The sequence below is a fragment of the Natator depressus genome, chromosome 14, assembly GCF_965152275.1.
Source record: "Natator depressus isolate rNatDep1 chromosome 14, rNatDep2.hap1, whole genome shotgun sequence".
Classification (NCBI taxonomy): Eukaryota; Metazoa; Chordata; order Testudines; family Cheloniidae; genus Natator; species Natator depressus.
The window spans coordinates 46,124,975-46,140,573 of NC_134247.1; the positions used below are offsets into that span (position 1 = coordinate 46,124,975).

The window sequence follows — 15,599 nt, forward strand, 5'->3', positions numbered from 1 at the left end:
CTGTCCTCCCCCTGCCCGCCCCCACCCAGCCTCTTCAGCTGGCCTCCCCCCTGCTCTCCCCACCCCCCAGTTGAGGGGTCTCTCCCTGGCCCTCGACTGCGCCCCTCTCCCACAGGGGGGTCCCTCCTTCCTTGGTGGGACCCCCCCCCACTCCACACAGAGTCGGCCTCCAAGGAGCAGAGAGACCCAGCCTAGAGCGCCGCCTCACACAGACCTCCACAGCCATAGAGCTACGGGGAGAGCGTCACCCCCTTCAGCCCCCTCTGTGCGGGGGGGAGACTGGCTGAGTCCTCCAGGCCATAGAGACCAGGGGGGTGGGGGCTAGAGGAGCCGCACGCTAACACCAACCCAGAAGAGCGGGCGGATTCTCTCCCCGGCAAAAGCGGCCGGCGGGAAAGTGACGATCGGGTCCCCGCGACCAGCATCGGAAAACGCCCCCTGCCCCCCCGTCATAGTCCAGATAAACCCGGATCCTGCGGGGTGCCCGGCTCGGGGACAAGGGGGTGCTCTGCCCAGGGGACGTGAGAGCCCGGTACTGATCCTCACTGCACGGCACAGCCCAGATCCCCTCCTCGGGGTTAGGGTGGATCCGTCTCTTCCTCCTCACAGACTGTCTGGCCACCCCCACAGCACAGACTCCCATCGCCTCCACCCCCACCTCCACCTCCCAGTAATGTCGGCCCGAGGTGAATCCCTCACAGCCCAGCATGCAGGACTTAGTGTCAAATCTCTCAGGGTTGTCGGGCAGATCCTGCCGTGTGTCTCCCCATCTCACACGTCTCCGATCCGCAGACACGAGGAGGTCGGGATGGGCCGTGTCTGGATCCAGAGTCACCTTCGCTGCAGAGAGAGAATCAGAGCGTGAGGGGCAGAGCTCAGCCCTGGGGCAGGGTCTGATCGTGTCAGTGACAGAACCTGCCCCAGCTGGGGGTGAACCAGGCAACCTCCCCCGTCCAGGATTTACCCAGCTCTGCATGGGGAGCAGCGCTGAGACCTCAGCCATGTGCAGGGGGGATTCACACCCCTGACAGAGCCAGTTCAGTGACAGAGCGAAGGGATCAGCTCAGCTGAGCCAGGCCCCCAGACCCAGAGTCCGATTCTCAGTGATTCCATCCTTGTGCTTGGGGTAAAGACAAGGGGGGTTAAAGGGGGGTGGTTTTAAGCCACCTTTGTCCTTCCTTTAGTCTCCCTGGCCCCTAGTTACAGGGGCCTCAGGGCTGCAAAGCAGAGAGCAGCCATAGTGGGATGCCTCCTGTCTATGCCCCCAGCAGAGCCGTCCCTTGGGGAGGGCGAATCCAGGCAACCGCTTTGGGGAGCCTGTGCGATTGGCTGGCGCGGTCAGTCCCAGAAGAGACAAATCTGTCACTTCCGCCCTGGACCCCCTAGAGCCGGCCCTGGCCCCCAGCATGCCCCAAACCCACTCCTACAATAACAGCTGGGGGCAGAGTGCTGAAGAGCCCCTCTGTCAACTTCACATGCACGGGACGGGGCGGGACGGGGCGGGGGGCAGGCGCTCCTTTGCACCGGAGCTATTTTCTGGGGACAGTTGCCATGCAAATTGAGGCCCCTTTGCTCTGACAGAGCAGCATAAAAGGGCCTGACGATCAGGCCCATGGAATATTTCCCCACCTGCACCCACCTCTCCCCACAGATGTGATTAGAGACCCTGGCACCAGAGGAGGCTCCCAGCAGATTACAGGGAATCCAGAGTCCCCCTGTCCAAGGATGCGACTCTTCACACCCCGTCTCCTTGCAGAGCCCCCTCCCTCCTAAAGATCAGCCAGCTGAGCAACAGAAAAACTGCTTTTATAGAGACCCCACTGGCCCCCCATGACTCTGTAGCTGCGGTGTGGGTGAGGACACCGCACACTTACTGAATGGCTGCTCGTCTTGTGCTGGTCTATCGGGGACTTTCCAAACTCCACACTGCTGGCCCCAAGTCAAGTTTGCATTTGACGGTGTTCAGCTCCTGCCAAATGCAAACTTGAAACAAACCCTGAACTATGGTGCTGCCAATGACCCACCGTAATTCATATAAAAATTTTCACTCCCCCTTTGATCCGAGAAACTTACCTTTGTGCAACCGCTGGCTAGACAACAGTGAGTCTGGAGGAAGAAAAGGGTGAAAAAGATGAAATGTCGTGTTGTCATGTTGATGAATATATTCACATTGTTAATGTGCTAACACAAAAGCAAAATGAAAGGAAAACTATAACTTAATAAAGTTTGTTAAGGAGGTTAAGTGCAGTTCACACCAATACAAACCATTACACACCTCACTAAAAAATAACCACAAACATCAGAAACTAAGGACAGGGCTCATCCTTCCTGACAGCCCTGGTGGTCTCATTCTCTCCAGCTCAGGAGGATACAAGGTGGAGAACCTCTAAAGCAGGGGCAGGGAACCTACAGCCCACGGGCCAGATTTGGCCTGTTGCTAAATTTCATCCGGCCCGCAGCATCACTCCCCTCCCCCACCGCGGGGATGGAGCCACAAGTGCCGATTCGCCCCGCCATGGCGGGAAGCCCCAAGCCTCTGCGCAGAGCCACGATGTAGCGAAGCGAAGACTCACCGCTGCGGCGCCTCCTGCTGGTCATCTGGGAATTAGCTCTTTTCCAGCTTCAGAGCACCCTCTGCGGGCCGATGTCTCGCCTGCCTCAGGCCCCATGTCCCTCCCAGAGCTCGGTGCCCCTAAACCTGGGGTTCTGCCCACCACAATACCCCAAGCTCTGGGTCTCCCCTCCCTCCATCCCGACCTTGCCTCGGTGACTACTGCCAATCCTCATCTGGCCCCCTCTCATGGGGGCTAATTGCACACAGTAATGGCCACTCATCATGGGCAGGTGCCTCTGCCTAACCCCGGGGTACATCTCTGCAACCGCAGTACCTGCTTTGGCCTTTGCAAAACCTGCAGCCTGGGGATTTGCCAGGCGGGAGCTCCCCAGCTCCTCTTGCCTTTCCCTAGCCCCGCTCTGCTTCAGGTACCCTAGAGAGAGACTGACTCAGTGTCTGGCTCATAGCCCTTTTATAGGGCCAGCTGTGGCCTGATTGGGCGTGGTCCCAGCTGTGGCTGCTTCCCCAATTTTTCCACCAGAGCGGGGTAACTGCCCCGATACACACGGGAACTAGGAGCGTGGAGGGTGCTGCAACACCCCCCAGGTTTTGCACGGGGTCCCAGCTGCCGGCCCTGTGCCCAGGGTCCTGGCTGGCTGCCATACCCCCGCCCGAGCTCTGCCCCCGGTGCCACAGGCAGGCTCCCATCTACTGGCCCCGCACCGGAGGCTCTGCTTCTGCCCCCAACTGTGGTCCCAGCCTCAGCCCCCTTACCCCTGTCTGTGTCCCAACCCCCCTCCCGGAGCCATGGCCCAGTCTTGGGGAGAGGAGGCACAGACAGGGATAAGGGGGGGTGCCAGGTAAAAAGTTTGGGGACCACTGGCTTTCGGCACCCCCACTGTAAAATTTGTTACAGGCTCAGCCTGCTGTGGGGAGAAGCCCCGAGCCTCCACTCCCCCTCTCTGTCCCCCTGCGGGTGAGTGGCCTGCGATTGATTTTTTTCTGGGGGTCGATGGTCTGTGATAGAAAAATGGTTCCCTAGCCCTGCTCTAGAGCGAGAGCGGGACTGTGAGGACACAGGAGGCCTTGCAGACAGAAAATCCGAACAAACATAGTTCAAAACCAGTGAATTCAGCAGGAAGCTCAAGCGAAGGTTCACGTTCATAGCGGCTGAGAAAGGAAAACCCGCAGAGAGTCCGAATGTAGGACCCTAACCCAGTGTGTCTGTGCCGTATTGAGAGCTGAGTCGGGAATTCATAGGTTCCAGATGATTAGTTGACTATTTCCAGCCACAGTTATTGTCCCTAAGGGATTTCCCCAGCTCTGTCAATTATCCGTGTAATGCACGTGAGAAAATTCCCCAGGTGACTGTTTATTACCTTTGAATTTCGTCATTATGGTCTCCAGAGATGCAGTTCTTTGAGGAAATTCCCAGATTCTCCATTTCAGGTCCGAAGAAAAGGCCACTGGTTCTGAAACTTCTCCCTCTCACATCTGAAGAACAACCCAGTGTTACTCCTTGTGGAGTCCGTTCATATTTGTGCTTTACTAAAATGTATTTCATTCTAGTGAATGGTTGTAGCTCAGCCGACCCTGGAGGATTAAAGTCTCTCTGGCCCCAGGAATAGGTCCACTACCAGCTTGACACTACAAGCTTCTCCTTCATTTTGGTGAGACCGACATTGGAAAACTGCATCCAGGTCTGGTGTCCCCATTTTAAAACGGACGTTGAAAAAGTGGAGACGATGCAGAGAAGACCCATAAAAATGATTTGAGGGCTGGTAAAAATGCCTCGCACGGAGAGCACCCTGGCACTTGAGTGTGGGGTACAAACACCGTCATGGGGAGAACAGACTTGGTACTAAAGGGCTCCTCAGTTTAGCCAACAAAGGCATAACAAGGACCAATTGCTGGAAGCTGAAGCCAGAGAAATTCAAATGGGAAATAAGAGACATTTCTAAGAGTGCGGGTGGATTAACCATCGGAAGAAACTGCCAAGGCAAGTGGTGGATTCTCCATCTCATGACGGGGGCCAGAACAGGGGGCCACGGCCCCATCACTTTTAAAAGTGGGAGAGCTCTGCTCTCTCCCTTTGTATCTGCCTTAAAGACAAGTGATGGGGGGAGGGGGTGGAGAGGAGTGAGTAGTGGGAGGGGTCTCGGGGGAAGAGGCAGAGCAGGGGTGGGGCCATGGTTTGGGCACTGGTGGCCCCCACTTCCAGGGAGCTTCAGGCGTTACTGTCTGTTGATGTCTTCAAATCTAGACAGAATGGCTTTCTGGAAGGTGCTTTAGTCAACACACGTTAGGATTTAGTCAAATACAAGTTATTTTGCTGAATACAGGAATAACTGGGTGAAATTTAAGGACCGAGGAGTAATGGTCTCAAGTTGCAATGGGGGAGGTTTAGATTGGATATTAGGAAAAACTTTTTCACTAAGAGGGTGGTGAAACACTGGAATGCGTTACCTAGGGAGGTGGTAGAATCTCCTTCCTTAGAGGTTTTTAAGGTCAGGCTTGACAAAGCCCTGGCTGGGATGATTTAACTGGGAATTGGTCCTGCTTCGAGCAGGGGGTTGGACTAGATGACCTTCTGGGGTCCCTTCCAACCCTGATATTCTATGATTCTATGATTCTATGACCTGTGATACAGAGGCACCAAGCCCGTGGGTGCTCCAGGGCTGAAGCACCCACCGAAAAAAAATCGTGGATGCTCAGCACCCACCAGCAGCCCCACAGATCAGCTTCCACCCCTACTCCCCAGTGCCTCCCGCCCGCTAGCTGGCCCTGTCCATCAGCTCCTCCCCCTGCCTCCCAGTGCCTCCCACCCACCACGGATCAGCTGTTCAGCAACGGGCAGGAGGTGCTTGGGAGGGCGTGGGGGGGATCACGGGTGGGAAGAGGCTGGGCAGGGCGGGAAGAGGCAGGCCGGGGCCTTGGGGGAAGGGGTGGAGTGGGGGCAGGGCCCGGGGCAGAGCCGGGGTCGAACACCCCCGGGGGAATGAGAAAGTTGGAGCCTGTGCTGTGATATACAGGAGGCCAAATGTGATGATCTTACGGTCCTTTCTGGCCTTCAACTTTATGCATTTATGAAACTCAGTAATACCATGTGGCAATGAGTTCCACAGGTTAATGAATTGTGTACAAAAAAGTATTTCCTTTTCACAGCTTTAAACTAGTTGCCTTTCACTTGCACTGAACATCCCCTTGGTCTTGTACTGTGAGTGTGGGAAGCAGGATCACCTGACTTACACGCTGTACACCATTTAAGGGAGATAATTAGGGACAATCCTTGTGGGGATGTAGATACCCATCGTACCAGGACCTGGAGCGAGACCCACTAACCCATTTCAAAGATGATTTATGTTCTTATTTAGCTCTTTGGATACATACAATGGTCAGTCCACTAGCACAGGGGCTCTCAGCTTACAAAGGCCAGGGCGTGTCCACCCCACACTGGGGAAGGCAAACGACTTAATGAACTTGCACTGCCCCAGGGAGCCTTGAGCAGGGTGAGTCGGTGCAGTTCTGGGGGGCAGGGCTGGAGCTGGGGGGAACTGGCTGGCGCCTTCTATTGCTGGTTCATCAATGGCCGGGAGCGGAGTCGTGTAACACAGCTGGGCGTGTCCCTGCCCGTGGGTGTCTGTGTCAGCGCAGGGCCCGTCAGGCTTGTAGCTTGACATCAGCATCACAGGGTGAGAGGCAGCCCAGGCTGGGGATTTGGAGGGCTCAGCAGTCCCACCGTCCAGGCTGCACCCCGGGAACCCCGTCCCACTAATGTAAATCTCCCTTGTTGCAAATTAAAGCGATTATTTCTTGTTCTACCCGCACTGGACTTGAAGCACAACTGATCACCGCTCTGTATAGAACAGCCTCAGACATACCTGAAGACTGTTATCAGGCCCTCCCTGAGTCTTCTCTTCTCTACACTAAACACACCCATTTATTGCAACCGTTCCTCACAGCTCAGCCATGCTAAACCTCTGATCACTTCTGTTGCTCCCCTCTGAACTCTCTCCAATTTTTCCACATCCTTCTGAAAGTGCGGTGCCCACAACTGGACACGGTATTCCAGCTGAGGCCTCACCGTGGCAAGAAGGGTGGAACAACGTCCTTCTGTGTCTTACACGTGACATTCCTGTTAATACATCTGTGGTGGGGTGTTCACCCCACATCAGCCCCCAAAAGAGTGAGGGAAGCTGAGAAAGAGGAGATGAGCGAGACAGGCCACACACGAGGGGTTTAGGGCAGATATGCAACCCCTGACTGGACGATGAAGCTCAGCTGAGCAGGGGGGGTCTGGGCTAGTATAAAGCCAGGAAGCTGGCAACAGAAATTGGCTGCCGTGAGGAAGTCTGCAGCCACCCTGTGTGCGTTGGAAAGGGAAGGAGGGAACCCAGGGGAAGAGTAGGATGCTGGGAGCCTGGCCCAGGGGGAAGGGAGTACTTAGAATCACAGGGCTAGAAAGGACTGCCAGGGTCATGTCGTCTAACCCCTGTACGAGAGAAGGGTGGAGAAGAAAGCCTCTGGGAGGTTGAGAGCAGACCTTGCCTGCATATTGTAGGGTCCCTGGGCTGGACCCTGGACCAGTAGGTGGGCTCGAGTTCCCCTACCAGCCACTGAGGTGGTGGCATTGCCTGGACAGTGGGACCAGGGAGACTCTGTCCCCCAGAAGGGGAAACCAGTTAGTGACCTGGCTGGAGGCTGCGTCACGAAGAGGAAACTGCAGCTCTTGGGGTGAGAGATGAGGCTGCAGAGTGAGACAGAGAACAATGTTGGGGGAGAGACTGTAAGGGGAGGTGTTGGCCCTGGAAGAGAGCTAATCCCCAGAACAGCATCACACGGCCGACTCATTCAATGTGTGATCCACTTGAACCCCCAGATGTTTTTCCGCAGTACGGCTGCCTAGCCAGTTATTCCCCGTTTCATAGTTGTATGTTTCATTTTTCCTTCCAAAGTGGAGCACTTTGTCTTTATTGAATGCCCCCTTCAATTGATGTTAATCCTTCCTCCTTCCGCCCTTTGCCTCTTGTGGCTTTTTAGACTGTAAACTCCCTGGGGCAGGGACTGTCTCTTACTACGTGTCTGTGCAGCACCCCACGTGTTGGGCCCTGATTTTGCCTTGAGCCTCTAGAGACTGCCATAGAGCTACTGATCACAGCACGTTATAAACTCCTTAGAGCAGGGAATGTCTCTTCCATCATCTCTCTTGCCACGCCAAGCCCACTGATAGAGCTCATGGCATAATAAGAAACAATTAATAAACAGCTCATTGAATAGTCATCAGAGGGCCCTGACTTTCCATCCCTGCCAACCTAGGTGGAGTTTGGAGTCTGTGACCTAGAAATGAAAAACGCATTCTCCATCCCCAATCTCCTGAGGTCTCCATTCCACCAGCGACACTATAAATACCAACCCTGTCTGTAGGTAAGTCACTCTTTTCTCAGGCTGCTCTATTCTGGAGTCTAGTCAAAATGGCAACAGCTCCAAGATTAAAATTAAACAGACAGAGATTGGGAACCAGCCCCACGGTCTACACTGCTGGACCATGGGGAGCCAGGTCTCATGTTTAAAATCCCTTCCCTGCACTGTGAAGTGAAAGGGAGAGCGAAAAGGAGCCACCTACCTGCTCAAGGTGCCTTTGATGTCCTAGAGGGGAGAGATAAAAGGAAATTCAGTCCCATATCTCATACTAAGTATCCCTCCTGCTCTGGAGGGGACTCACTTTGTCTTCACAGTTTGAGGTTCAAAGAGAAATGATTTGTGATTTATTAATGCAAACAAAAACATCACACGTGTTGCCTTTGCTCTTTTGGAGAAGTGCTCTGACTGCAGGGTCTGGGCCCAAGAAGTTTGTATAAGGAGGCACACAAGCTCTTTGTGTAATGACATGTGAATAACCACCTGGCACATGGAACCAGAGGGCTCAGTCTTGTGATGTGCTGAACAAGGATCTTCCGAACACTCACGGGTTTGGGGAAGATCCCCCAACTGCAGACTCCAGTGGGTCCAGAGGGAGGGATGCCCCCAGGCTGTGCTGAACCCTTGCTGTAAACTCTCTCCCCACTTGCCCACAAACATTCTGAAGGCCTGTCCTGTGGGCTTCTTGACATCCACAGAAAGGTGGGGCTGGGTGAGAACAATGGGTGTGGGGTACAGAGTAACACAGGGCCATTCACTATCCTACACCCCAGGTTCAATGCAGGAAACCTGAGGAGTGAAGAAAGCTGCCCACAGCAGATACTGGTCGCAACAGAGAATTTGACCTTAGATATCAGCTGGAGAAGTCCAAGATGCTACTTTTGATTTCTCACCTTTTTTCTTATTTGCTACTTAGAGGCATTTTTTGAAAATTAAAATCATCAGAAGGCTTTTGGAATTCTAACGACTACTTACACTTTCAGGCTGCCATAAGTAATGAACAGCTTCCCTCGCTAACTTCAGTTCTGGCAGAGAAAAATCAACACACCCTCAGATCTCATGTATCAGTTTTAAGGCCAATATTTTCCCTTTTTGTGATAGGTAGGAAAAGTGGCAAAATCATGCTTTAAACGGAAACTCAGCTTCAATCTTAACTATTTCCATAATTAAAGACTGGTTCCATCTTTAATCTTTTGGAGTTAGTGTTTGGAACACAGGAAATGCCAGACTGGCTCAGACCTGAGGTCCATCTGGTCAGTATTCTGTCTCCAAAAGTGCCAGATGCTTCAGAGGAAGGTGTAAGATAATCTGTCTCCCACATTCTCATCCTGCTCTCTAACAGTTAGCGGCTGGCTGAAGCAACAAAGCATGAGGTTTAACATCACTCTGGATATTCTTGTTATCCATATAAATATCTGGTCACTTTTTGAGCTTTGCTAAATGCTTGGTCTCAACAACATCCGGTGGCAATCAGTTCCACAGTCTAATTATGTGATGTGTGAAAAAACATCATTGGATCCGTTTTGAATTCGTCACCTTCTAATTTTATTGAATGTTCCATTGTTCTTGCATTATGAGACAGGGAGAACAGAATTCGGAGTTTGCCATTTTTGGAGGAGCCTTCTCTAACTAGAATTCAAATGAAGAATTTTTTTCATTTAGGACTTGATCCTATGCCCACTTTACCCCAGAAGTATATTTCAATTGACTTTAATGGGCATTTTATCAAGCCCTTAAAGAAAAATAATGTATATTTTAGCAATACTGTATGTTCTGACCTTTCACTCTGTGACGCTCTGTACGTCGGGGAACACCCTCCACGCCCATGTTCATCCTTATAATATGATTGTGTGGTATCCAGTGCAAAGTTTGTCATATTGGGTGTCTTCAGAAGGCTCATGATGTGCTGAGCATTGTTGTTATAGTGATGTTATAGGTTGTAATTTCATGTATATAGTTATGAGGCTGAAATGTGTCCTCATGGCTTAAAACAAGCCTAGGCAAAACTCTCCAGGAGCAGAGGGGCAGTTCACACCTCTTCAGGGCATGTATGCGACAAACCCAGACCAGCCTCACAGGAACAAAGGACACTGGCCTAGGCAGCAACAAAGGATCCGTTGGACTCTCAAGTGAGTCACCCCCCTTCCTTTGGTCAATTTGGGACTACGATGATGTAATGTTCACTTGACTCTGAAGGGGTAGGGGGCAAAGCCAGGAGGGAATAAAGAACATGATAAAAGGGAGAGACGTTTGCCATGCTGTCTCTCTTCCACCTACATCTACAGACATCACCACCAAGAGACTGAAGTGCTGATGAAAGGGGAGAGCCTGGCTGAGGGGCAACCAGCCAGCCTGTGGTGAGAAGCATCTAAGTTTTTAAGGGCACTGAAAGCGTTAAGATCAGCTTAGAATGCATTTTGCTTTTGTTTCATTTGACCAAATCCGACCTGTTATGCTTTGACTCATAATCACTTAAAATCTATCTTTTGTAGTTAATAAATCTGTTTGTTTATTCTACCTGAAGCAGTGCATTTAGTCTGAAGCGTGTCAGAGACTCCCCTTGGGATAACAAGCCTGGTACGTATCAATTTCTTTGTTAAATTGACAAACTCATATAAGCTTGCAGCGTCCAGCGGGCATAACTGGACACTGCAAGACGGAGGTTCCTAGGGTTGTGTCTGGGACCGGAGATGTTGGCTAGTATCATTCAGTTGCACAATCCAAGCAGCAGCTTATGTGCCATAGAGACTGTGCGTGAACAGCCCAGGAGTGGGGGTTCTCACAGCAGAGCAGGGCAAGGGTGGCTCCCAGAGTCGAGGATTGGAGTGACCTAGCAGATCACTGGTCCAGATAACACCAGGGGAACGTCACACACTCCTACACTCCAAAAGTGAAGGGTTATGGGACTTTCTTGCCTTGTGAAAGGTTCTGGGCTGTTTCTAACACCGTCTCACCTGCAGGAATTCACTTGCTGGCAGCTGGCACTTCTGCTCCATCTCACTGATCAGGGAACTGAGAGAAGATAGTTCCCCTCAGATAGTTTGCCAACATACTCATCCCTCCTCTTTTCAATTTCCTTATTCAGCTCTTCCAACTGGGCCAGCAGGAGTCGCTCTTGTTCGTTCAGAAACTGACGCAGTCGCTGAAATTCAGACACAATCTTCTGCCTCTCAGGTTCCAGCTGTTCCTGAAATGAAGAGATACCAACAGGGAAAGCGCAGGTCAAGGCCAGGAACACGGAGTGAGTCATGGGACATTTTATAAAGCCTTATGTGTGCACATGGGAGCATGTCATTGCAACCCCATAGAATTTAACTCCTGATATTTTATGGAGAACATATTCTATGCTCAGTAGACAGATGATTTTCCAGTGGATTTTGAAGAATCCTAACTGGTGTTTAAAATATGAGTGTGTCTTGCATTGTGAGGATATTCTGTTATCAGTGCCATCTAGAAAACTAGATCCTTCAGATAACAGAAAGTACAGCAGGTGCAGGATCCAGAGCTGGACAGGCAAGGATTACTTCTGGGGAGCAAACAGTAGAACCCAAACTCAGAAACGCTAGACTTGAACTGGGGAACAGATGGTTTCCACAAAATACACCTAGATGAATAAGGCCATGTTTCTAAAACAGGCTTTAAAATTAGAACGCCAACAATTGCTCTGATGAGTTTTGAATGTGCAGTTTAGGATACAAACATTTTGTCACATCATAAATCTCCAATTTTAATCCACAGAGGGATTCTGAGCACAAATTGGGTGGCTGGCAGGACACCTATTTGCATGTTCAAATCTGTGTTTGCAGGGCACTTAGAAACGTGCACATGTGAACTGGACAGAAGCCCACCAATTCATGCTCTTTCTGGAGCATTCTAGCTCCTGATACCCTAGGAGCCAGAAACTTATATCATATTTAGAACCCAAATCTTCTTCATGGCAATGTCTAGCAGCGATATCACTAAGGCCTGTTCCAAAGCTCACCAAAATCAATAGGGGTCTTTCCAATGACTTCAGTAGGATTTGGTTAGGAGTTAAGTGACCATCCTTCTCTGGGGCAGTAGATTTGTCTAGTGGCTGCCCGCACTCTTCTGTTGTGGTCATTGTTAGGGGGCTTTCCCTTAACCCCTGCCCCTGGTTCTGGTTTCTGGTTTCTGGTTTCACGCAGACAGAAAGCAGAAGACCAAAAGTCTAAAGTGCAGGCAATGCGATGTTTATTGGGGTTAGTTCCAAGCAAGCATATCCATAGCTCTACACACCAGCAGAGCCTTTACCCCGCGTTCCCCTTCCCAGCCCCAATGCCGCGGAGCCTTCACCCCGTGTCCCCCTTCCCAGCTCTGACACCTCAGAGCCTTTACCCCGTGTCCCCCTTCCCAGCTCTGACACCGCAGAGCCTTGCCTGTGTCCCCCTTCCCCATTCCCCAGTCCTCCTTCTTAGCAGGTCCAAATAAACCTGCAGTGCGCGCCCCTAGTCACACCCCTTACAACTTATGGTCATTTTTTGGAGGGTTGTGAGTCTGGGGTCTTCATCCCACCTCTTCTGTATCCCATGGGAAGGATAAGGCCTAAGGTTGTGTACTGGCCAAGGCCAGGCTTTTCTTTGGTTTTTAGTGTTTCTTATGCCTCCTGCCATTCCCCTTTGCCCCTCCTAACTGGTCGCTTGACCTTGGCTTGAGAGAGGAACCAGGCAGCCTTCCAGTGTGTGCTTGTATATTAGACTCCCACCATACCCTGTAATAGTTTATCTGTTCTTATCTGTTTCCATTAGACTAACAGACGCATCTGGCCAGGCAGAAGCCACACACAGTGTCTTTGTCCTTTGTTCTTCACACACATTAGTAAGGATGTAAGAGTATTAAAAGTCAAACCCAAAATTCTATCTCAGGTTAACAAACAGGTTTATATGCTAACAGTTATGGCTGTTGAAAGTAAAGCCAAAAAATGGGGGAGGAATTTGCAAAACATTTTGAAATTTCAAAGTTGTTTCCATTTTTCAGTGTTCAAAATGGGACAACTTTTAATTTGTGTGAAAAATATGAAATAACTTGAAAAAAATTCACATTTCTGTTTCCCCTTTTTTCTAGAATGTAATAAAATAATGTCCATTTCTACCACCGCCCCATTTGTTCCTTTTAATCCATTCTCTCTGGAACTCTTCAAAAGTTCTCCCATTTTAGAAAAATTGGCAAAAAGAAAAAGGAAACACTAGGCGAAAAAACCTGGAAATTATTCATGTTATGGTACTCAGTGGCAAAAAGGAGCAAAAGGGGAAACAAAGGGATAAAAAACATTTGAAATTTTGAAAAAAATTCAGCTTTTTAAAACCAAAATGAAAAATTCCATTTGAAATGAAAAGAAACATTTTGTTCATTCTGAAATTTCCTGTCAAAAAACTGATTTTTATTTATTTATTTACTTGCAAAAGACAGTTTCCCATGGAAAAAAATTGTTTCCTACTAAATCCCATTTTGCTAAAGGACATTTTTGTAGTTGGTAAATTTCGACCAGCTCTAGTTGAAAGAATAAAGGAGAAACTACCGTTAGCTAAACAAATTACACTCACATTATCAATGGAAATATTTGGATTATTAAAATTCTTTCCTTAATGATCCATTTTCCTGTTTATACTCAATTAAATCAGAACAGTTCTTCTTTACAATGAGAATAAATAAGTAATAAACTTTCATGGAAGGGAAAATGTTTCTCACTATACTTCTTCTGTTAGACTAAGCAGAGCATCAACAATGTCCCTGTGCACATTTGTCTCTGAGTAAGAACAGCACCTACCAGTAGTTCCTGGCTTGTATTTTCCCCACTTGATTTATCTGACAGAATCTCGTCTCTCTCTTTTTTCCAACTCTCCAAATGGCTCTGAATTTTTTCCTAACAAAAGAAAAACTGGATTAGTTTTGGTTGCTTTTGGAGGATTTTCCCCCATTTTATTTACATTTTCAAGAACATCAAATACATAATAAAATGGGTGCGTGTACTCCTCCCTGATCCTCCCCCTCCTCCCCCCCGTATAACAGGACCTTGGATCTTCATTTTGAAAATATGGTCACCCTACCCCAGCCTCTGCAGATTTCAAGAAATCTGCTGGAATGGGCCAGCCCCACAACCATTGTCCATTCTATTTGGGGTGGGGGTAGCTCAGTGGTTTGAGCATTGGCCTGCTAAACCCACGGTTGTGAGTTCAATCCTTGAGGGGGGCATTTAGGGATCCAGGGCAAAAATTAGGGATTGGACCTGCTTTGAGCAGGGGGTTGGACTAGATGACCTCCTGAGGTCCCTTCCAACCCTGATATTCTATGATCCTATGAGAAGCAAACCCTGCTCCCCCCACCCTGCAACGATTAAAAGGAACCTGTGTGAGCTGCAACTTGTAGAGTTTCCTGCCCCCACGTGGATTTCTCCCTACACAGGGGATGCCCTTGCTCTCGGGCACGCAAATCATACCCTGCTTTACATATCCTGGTGCTTAAAGCCATATAGCCCTGCGAGCGTGGGTGTCGTTACACCTATATAAAAGTGTATAGCCTATTCCTGCATGGAAATGGAAACAAGCATTCCTGGCATCAGGCACCTTTACACCAGTCCAACTTGTATTCACACCCGGGGGGTTTTGCTGATATAACTATTTTGTTTAAAAAAAAAAAATCCCACCCGTCACCAGCACAGACCAGTACAAAACCTGTATGCAGAGGAGGCCTGAAAAACATGTCTCCGCAACATTCTTCCTGTATAAAATCCCTTCTGCTTTTCTACCTTGTCATTGTAGGAAGCTAGTTTGATTACCTTGCTGGTTTTATATTTCTCAGATGGCTCTGTTCTGATTGCTCGAGCCTGCCTGGGCTGGGATGCCTTCCCAAGGCAAAAATTACCTGGGAATCCAGAGCAGCCTCCTCGAGAGGAAGCACGGGGTGGTCTTTGTGACGGCGGGACTCTCTGCACACCACACAGATGAGGGTTTGATCCACTTCACAGAAGAGTTTCAAAACTCCTCGTGTTTTTCACACGCTTCCTTCCCTCGGAGGTCCGGGATGGTTTGGGCTATTTCAACTACGGCCCTCAGCTGCCGGTTAGGCTGGAGTTCCCCTTCCTGGAAGGGGTCCCTGCACTGGGGGCAGGGATAGTGGGGGGAGGTTTTGGACTCCTTGAAGTACTGAGTGATGCAGGCTTGGCAGAAATTGTGTCCACACTTGAGAATCACCGGATCGTTAAAATAAGCCAGGCAAATGGAACAGAGAACAGCCTCTTGGAGCTCTTTGACCCGGCTTGTGGAGGCCATGGCACCTGGGAGAAAGAGGAAAGTACTGTAACGTTCACTTGGCTCAGCAATGTGTCTATCCCCGGTTGGAGCTGGCCTCCGCCCTTCCTGCAGCCGCTGCCTTCTCCTTGCTGATCTGCTGTGACTGTGTTCGCTGGGGCCTGGGATCCTTCAGTTCTGGAAAGGAGAAAATGTAAGGAGATAGGAGAGAGGTATATAAGATAATGACTATATTGAACTCCTACATCTGTACAGATTAGACTTTAAACAAATATTTCCCCATGCAGTCGTAAACAGAGTTAAAAGACCTAGTCGCAATATTACAACACAAAGACTTCAAAAACAGACTCCAACGAGAGACT

The 15,599-nt window shown here is 49.9% G+C and overlaps 1 pseudogene; it reads right to left on the reverse strand.

The window, feature by feature from the left end:
• Positions 1-321: 321 nt before the first annotated feature.
• On the reverse strand, positions 322-15,258 carry LOC141998260 (tripartite motif-containing protein 10-like; annotated as a pseudogene).
• Between the last annotated feature and the right edge of the window lie 341 nt (positions 15,259-15,599).